The sequence below is a fragment of the Hippopotamus amphibius genome, chromosome 3 (genome assembly GCF_030028045.1).
Source record: "Hippopotamus amphibius kiboko isolate mHipAmp2 chromosome 3, mHipAmp2.hap2, whole genome shotgun sequence".
NCBI lineage: Eukaryota > Metazoa > Chordata > Mammalia > Artiodactyla > Hippopotamidae > Hippopotamus > Hippopotamus amphibius.
In genome coordinates, this window is record NC_080188.1 from 169,986,289 (window position 1) to 169,994,025 (window position 7,737).

Sequence of the window (7,737 nt, forward strand, 5' to 3'; positions counted from 1 at the left end):
AGGTAATTGGTGAATATGTAATTTGGTCATACTCCCACCAAATGAGGCAGTATCTCAAATGGAAAATTTAAGGTATTCCGGTCCCATAAATAAATATTGAACAAATATCTAAAGAGTATTGACTTGAAGAGGGGCCACATTTTTAGTTTACCTAAGGTGCCACCTATTTTGGTCTGTCCTGCCTGTCTTTGTCCATATCATGGTCCTAAAACTGAGACATGGTTTTTTCCATGTCTCAGCTATTATCAAAACTCCTTTGAGTTAATCTCTTTTCCATCTGGTGTCCTGGTACATGCTCATGGAGGATTTAGAATAACAGGTGCTAAAATGTGGAATGATTGAGTTGAATTTTCTAGGGACCCCAATTTCTCTGGAGGGAAGATGGCAACCCTTTTAGGAGGTAGCACAGCAACTGGTTAAATCATTTCCCATTGCCTCATGGCACTCAGACAACATGCCTGCTGAGGCTTGAGATTTAGAGCACTTTGTAAAAAGACAGCAGGTGGGATTTTTGGTGTGGTGGCTGCTTCTTGAAGATTTCAATAATATCTTAAAAGAAACAAACTTTTGAATCTATACAATGGAATACTATTTAGCCATAAAAAAGAAGGAAATCCTGCCATTTGTGACAACACGGATAGACCTCGAGGGTATCATGCTAAGTGAAATAAGTCAGATAGAGAAGGACAAATACTATATGGTCTCACTTATATGTAGAATCTAAACAAACAAACAAATAAAAAAACAACGCATAGAAAAAGTGATCAGATTTGTGGTTACCGGAGGCAGGAGGTGACGAGAGGGGAAATTGATTGAAGCCAGTCTAAATGTACAAACTTCCAGTAATAGGATATATAAGTACTGTGGTTTTAATGTACATGGTGACTATAGTTAACACTATTGTGTGGCATATTTGAAAGCTGCTAAGAAAGTAAATCCTGAAAGTTCTCATCACAAGGAATAAAAAAAATTGGGGGGTATCTATATACGTGATGGAAGTTAGCTAACATTTTGTGTAATCATTTCACAATATTATGTATGTCGTTATGCTGCATACCTTAAACTTATACAGTGCTATATATTAACTATACTTTAATAAAACTGAAAAAATAGAAACAAAATTCTATTTTAGCTGGCCCATATGAAAGTAGAAAGGAAAGAAATGAACAGCTTTATTAAAGAGAGGTCCTTTCTATAGGCCAAAAAATCATGTAACTTGCAGAATTGTTAAAGCTGAATTTTCCGGGCCAATCTGAAGTTAATGTGAACAAAGTCAGGGATGATAAACACAGAGGAACTGTTAAGACTGAGGCCTGGGTAGACAAGAGTAATGCGGAGAAAAGAACATGGTCCCCCCAAACCACTACTAGATGGACACGCTCAACTATGTAACACAGAGCCCAGACTGTGTTCAAACTTGTGGAGCAGTGGTGTGCCAAGGGCAAGGACAGTGGGGGCAGGTCAGCCCAGGTGCAGACAATAAAGGAGTGCATTATCTGTAGAGAATTTTAAAACATTAATAAATGTCTATGCTGTTTAGAACCATCCAAGCTCACTTATTATGCTGAAGTTCCCATGTTCACATGTTGGTGGCACTACATGTTCCTACTTTGAAAATGTAGATTTGAAATGAACTAGTATAGTATAGTGATTGCAAAAGTCAAAGAAAGAGAACTTGAGTTACTACGAAAGTCATTCCATGTGACTTTTTTGAGTATTTATTTGTGCTTAAAATTAAAAATAAAGAAATAGAGACTGAACTGCAAGGTATGTTATTGTTAGGAAGTAGATGCTTCAGTTCATACACGAAATGTTTTACTGATTTTTGAAAAATATGCTTAAAATTAAAATTTATTTTCCTTCCTTGTTAATTATTTTTAAATTGAAGAATAATCCAAGACAAGAAATCATTTGTGCAGAATAGAAAGCAAAAACTCATGACTCTAAATACATTATACTTTTCATTAAAAAATAAGTAAAATATATGATAATGATTTGAAAGGGGACTGAAAGTTTACACACAAACTATAGGCAGTGATAACCTTAGTAAGGAGAGTTTTTTGTGAGTATGTCTATGTTTTTGGGGTGTTGTTTTGCATAAAACAAAGTCCACGTAATGTTAAACAAGCAAAAAAGAATGACCTAAGAAAATACAATATTGTATTCTTGTTATGATTTATTAGTTGCCTAAATTCAATCTTTTGCAAACACTTCAGTTTTATCAATATTCACTTATTAGTTATTGAATAACTATGTTCATAAAATATTATTTCAGGCTATAACCAAAGGATCAAAGTTCAAACTGCTAGGTTGATATAAGCACTATTGAATAAATATTATGCCTTTTTCTCTTTCAGTACTGTACTATTTATTTTATTTTTATTTTATCTTTTTAACTGGAATGATTATATACATGAAGTTCAATAAAAGAACACTTTCACTGTCTGCAATTCTATTCTGGCCATTGTATGTTTCATTTCACAAGTATTATCAAAAAATTTTCATTGTATGAAGGAGGGGAGTGTTTAAAATGATCTCTTCTAGGCATTAAATATAGTTGGGCATCAACTGATAATAAGGAAACTCAAGGGTACATAGGGGTTTATCATACTATTTCCTTCTCTGTCTCTGTTCCTTTCTGTCTCTCTTTTTGTCTCTCCATCTGTCTACACATCTATATCTATGTATGTATACAAAATGTTCCATCATAAAAAGTTTAAAAAAACTATAGAGACCAAATACAAGATATCAATTGCCTGTATCTGGAGGGATTAAATGGTCAGGATTACAAAGGTAGCCAGGAATGGGAAGAAACAGTAAACAGAGGTTGGACCTGAGTAAATTCCTGGACAGTCATCATTTAATACATCTGCTTAAGTACAGTGAGTGTGAAAGTAGCTGCATTCAAAGATTCAGGGATGGAGCAGACTCGAGGAAATTCACAATTAATACAACTTTTAAAATCATGAAAGATGCGCTCACATCTTTATTACCAGTGCATACCCCTTGGGATTCTGGGGACCCCTAGATGAAAGAATCTAGATTAGACAATATATTGTTATTTTCCTTTGTGGACTATACCCTAGAAGTTAATTAGGGTAAAGGGAGTAGTAATAATTGAAACTCACCAATAATATCAGGAACTAAAGAGTTCTGATGGTAAGTGATCTTCCTCTGGAGCCTGGTTCTATTAACAAGATCTTTTATAATCATAGGAGATATTGGATCCCAGTAAAGTTGAATTCTTGGATCTCTAAAATGAAGAGCTTCAGCGCCCAGAGTAAAGCCCAGTGCAGGCAACAGGGAAATTTCTGCTTCCTTGCTTCCTCTTCATACAGCTATGCCCTGTGTAGTAATTTCCAAGAACTTGCATTTGAAGAGCTGTTTGCTAAGTTCAGGGTTTCCCTTGAGATCAATAGAAGTGCAGTTGTTTTGTTGAGAAAATGAGCTATGTGTAAATGGAATTCACTTTAATGGGTTTCTGCTGTTGCTTCCTTAGAATCAACTTTTTAACATTATCTTTTCTGACTTCACAGCAATCTTTCCTCCACATCACACCCAGTGGAAGGCAGTTGGGTAGCACTTTTACTGAAAGTTTAGGGTGATGGTGGGAAAGAAGTCAAAATATGCCAGAGTCCAGCAAACTCCTTAGGATGAAATAGCAGCTATTTCTGTTCTAATGGTCATTGGATAGCCCTTTGATTGAGGACCTCACCCTGGTGAGATCTTGCCATCTCCTCCTGAGGGCCCTGGCTTCCTATTGAATAGACTGTCCTTGTATATACCTCTTTATCGCTTCCCTCTCTTTCTTACACTCCCCATCTGTTAGCACTCTTGTACTGAATTATGGAATTTTAGAGGCTAAAAGCGCTTTACAGCTAATTTAATCCAACCCTCTCATTTAACTGATGAGGAAACAGAAGTCCTATGAGGTTGGGCAATTGGCCTGAGCCAGAGCTGGGCCTAAAAATGAGGTTTTACCTTTTCATCTAGGACCCTTGCACAAAACTGTGCTGTTGCCATGGTTCTGAAGCTGGCAAGTCAGACTGATCTGAGGTGCTGATGGATGGATAAATGCACAGCATCAAACAATAGCTCTCTCGGTGAAAAGAAAACCTGGCTGATAATTGAAACCCTTGAACCACAAGCGGAGAAGGAAGTTGAAGGCTCTGCAGGCTGCTGCCCTGCCTGGGGGGGGCGGGAGGGGGGAGGCTGCGAGGGTGCGGGCACAGGAGATGTGGAGAGTGGGTGGATGGAGACTTGGGTGAGGCCCTGGCTCCACTGTGTCCCCCCAGAGGGATCATGTGGGAAGCCCTTTGGTTCCGTGACACTGTTGTAGGCACCCTGTGGATTTTACATCACCCAAAGCTATAAATGGTTTCGCATTAAAAAAAAAAAAAATTACAGGTCTCCCACAGCCCACAAAAATATGCTCCACCCGAAAAGAAGCCCATAATTTGGCTGCATCCAGCTGGGTTAAACAAAATCGGAGCCGAGGTTGCCCTGTATTGTCCTGAGAGATGGCCTAGCATTAGCAGGAATGAAAGAAATGTAAAATTACTCACAATGGGCTAGATTTTCTCCATAGGGAAAACTCTAATAGTTACACAGCAAGACCTTGGCATCAGACAGGTAAGGTCTACTAGCTGCATGAAAATCACTGCCAAGCTATTATTTATAATTTTATAGCATCTCACATTTGCAAATTGCCTAGCGATGAATTGAGGGAATTTCTCATAACAATTCTGAGTGGGAGATTGAAGATTTTAACCCTTCTTTTACTAAGACACAAAGATATTGAGACAAATAGTATGCATCAAGCATAAAAAGAGCTGGACTGTATTTATTTTGGCCATGGCCTGTGGTCTATGACTTGGCCCACTTTAGGGTACCCAAATGTTCCAGTTTGCCTGGGATGGAGGGGTTTTCTGGGATGTGGGACTTTTCAGTGCTAAAGCCAGTATAGTCCCAGGTAAACCAAGAAAATTGGTCACCCTATACACTGAATGATGTTGTCTGTACCTAGTGCTAATTCCTGGCTATTTCTATCTGCATGCCTTAAATGAATATGGCCTTGTTTTTGTATCCTAATCTGTTTTGTTTTGCTGTGTTTCAGAAGGCAGAGCCTAAAACTGAATTTTTTTTGCCTTTTTAGGTTAGAATGCCTTAAAATAGTGTTTACTAACGGATTGTTCACCGTTGCTCCACTTAGGAAATTCAAATGTCTACCACTGACCCCAGAAATGTTTTTGGTATTATGTGTCCAAAAGGTGGCTTAAAGCAAAACACAAGTAAGAGAATATGATTTTCTTTTTCTACTAAGTAATCCAACTTGGATACCATTCTCTGTCCCCCTAGACCCAAAGGTCACACTTTATATCTGGGTTATTTTCTTTGACAAATGAATATTTAAGCTTATAAAATTCAGATAGCCACCAGGATAGACATAAAGAAACAATTTACCTCTGGCTAAGAAACCCTTAATTCAAAATCAGTCCCAACTAACATCACAGACTATCTAATCACCAGCCGAGAGGATAAGAAAGGGCCATGCATGCCAACATTTTTATAAGTAGGATGTCATAAATTGAATAAAGCTTTCATTAGCATTATAAGATTAAAAATCCAGAAAGGTCTAAGTAAGGCAATATGACCACTGGCAGGGCCTATTGATGTAAGGCCTCAGGAGACAGGTCAGTGGCAAAGGAGGCCCGAAACACTTGCAGGTTACAGTGACAACTGCAGATTAGCTTTTATCTACAGAGTTCTGTTACTGGTACATTCCATTGCCCCTTGGTGGGCAATAGTATGACCTCTTTAAAGAAGGTCAGGGAAGAGCCTGAACTGTTCTGAGAAGAATCTCTCTTTAGGTCTTTGGACGGAGGTGAAAAAAAACATCTTTCAAAAATGACAATGGGATCTGAATTCCTGAAGCAGGCCTGGTTTATTGACAATGAAGAGCAGGAGTACATCAAAACTGTGAAAACATCCAAAGGTGGTCCTGGGTCAGCAGGGAGCCCCTATCCTACGTTCAATCCATCCTCGAATGTTGAGGCCTTGCATAAAGCAATCACAGTTAAAGGTGTGGATGAAGCAACCATCACTGAAATTCTAACTAAGAGAAACAATGCACAGCGTCAGCAGATCAAAGCAGCGTATCTTCAGGAAAAAGGAAAGCCCCTGGATGAAGCCCTGAAGTAAGCCCTCACAGGTCACCTTGAGGAAGTTGCTTTGGTTCTATTGAAAACTCCAGCCCAGTTTGACGCTGATGAGCTCTGTGCTGCCATGAAGGGCCCTGGAACTGATGAAGACACGCTGAAAGAAATTTTGGCATCAAGAACTAACAGAGAAATCAGAGAAATTAACAGAGTCTATAGAGAAGAACTGAAGAGAGATCTGGCTAAAGACATCGCCGCAGACACATCTGGAGATTATGAGAAGGCTTTGCTTTCTCTTGCTAAGGGTGACCGATCCGAGGAGCTTGCCCTAAACAACGACTTGGCTGATACGGATGCCAGGGCCTTCTGTGAAGCAGGAGAAAGAAGAAAAGGGACAGATGTGAATGTGTTCACTACCATTCTGACCACCAGAAGCTATCCTCATCTTCGCAGAGTGTTTCAGAAGTATTCCAAGTACAGTAAGCATGACATGAACAAAGTTCTGGACCTGGAGTTGAAAGGTGACATCAAGAAATGCCTCACAGTTATTGTGAAGTGTGCTGCAAGCAAACCAATGTTCTTTGCTGAGAAACTTCATCAGGCCATGAAGGGTGTTGGAACTCGTCATAAGATACTGATCAGGATTATGGTTTCCCGTTCTGAAATTGATATGAATGACATCAAAGCATGCTATCAGAAGCTGTATGGCATTTCTCTCTGCCAAGCCATCCCGGATGAAACTAAGGGAGATTATGAAAAAATCCTGGTGGCTCTCTGTAGAGGAAACTAAACATTCCACTGGTGATCTCAAGCTTTTTGATCAGAAGACTTTTTAATTATATCTTTTCATTCCATATCATAGAGTTGAATAGGAAAGTTTCTTCAACAGGAATATAGTTTAGTAACTCCTTCCTGGAAAATATAGCTTATAAATCATTTTTTGTATTACAACTTTATATAATAGAGATAGGTTTTTAAAAAAAACATATTTATTCCAAACTATAAAACCTCATAAAGAGGTTGTTCTAGTAACACTGCCTGAGAAAAATATGTATGTTGCAGAAAATAAAATGATTTTACAGGAAAAAAAAAAAAAAAAAGAAGATCAGGGAAGCATAGAGGGTGCAAAGAACGAATCACAATCACAGAAATGGGTTGAGGGTCGGGCCAGACAGACAGCTGCCTTAGGTGCCAATTTCTAAAGATTACTTTCAAGAATGAAGTAGAAATATGGTACCAGATAAGTTCAACCCAAGATTCTGCATATAACTGGTGAAATATCAAAGTGGCCTTACTCCAATGAAGTAGACCGTATCCTCCAGTGAAAACAAAACAACATTCTTCCCCAGTGTCAGCCCCCACCCGCACTAAATCAGTTGGAAAAGCACTAAATTCTTAGCCCACCCGGGATCCCTGTATTTCTTGGTCTGTCCTATAGAAAGGCCTAGGGTATTTCTCATGCCAAGTACATGTTGGTCCAAAGAATGCCCTGCCTCCCTCTGTATTCTAGGTTGTCTCAGGAGAAACTAGTATTCCCCCAAAGTATTGGTGTAAATGGTAGAGAGTAATACAATGGGGC

The 7,737-nt window shown here is 38.8% G+C and overlaps 1 pseudogene; it reads left to right on the forward strand.

The window, feature by feature from the left end:
* Positions 1 to 5,907: 5,907 nt before the first annotated feature.
* On the forward strand, positions 5,908 to 7,144 carry LOC130849734 (annexin A1-like; annotated as a pseudogene).
* The last annotated feature ends 593 nt before the right edge of the window (positions 7,145 to 7,737 follow it).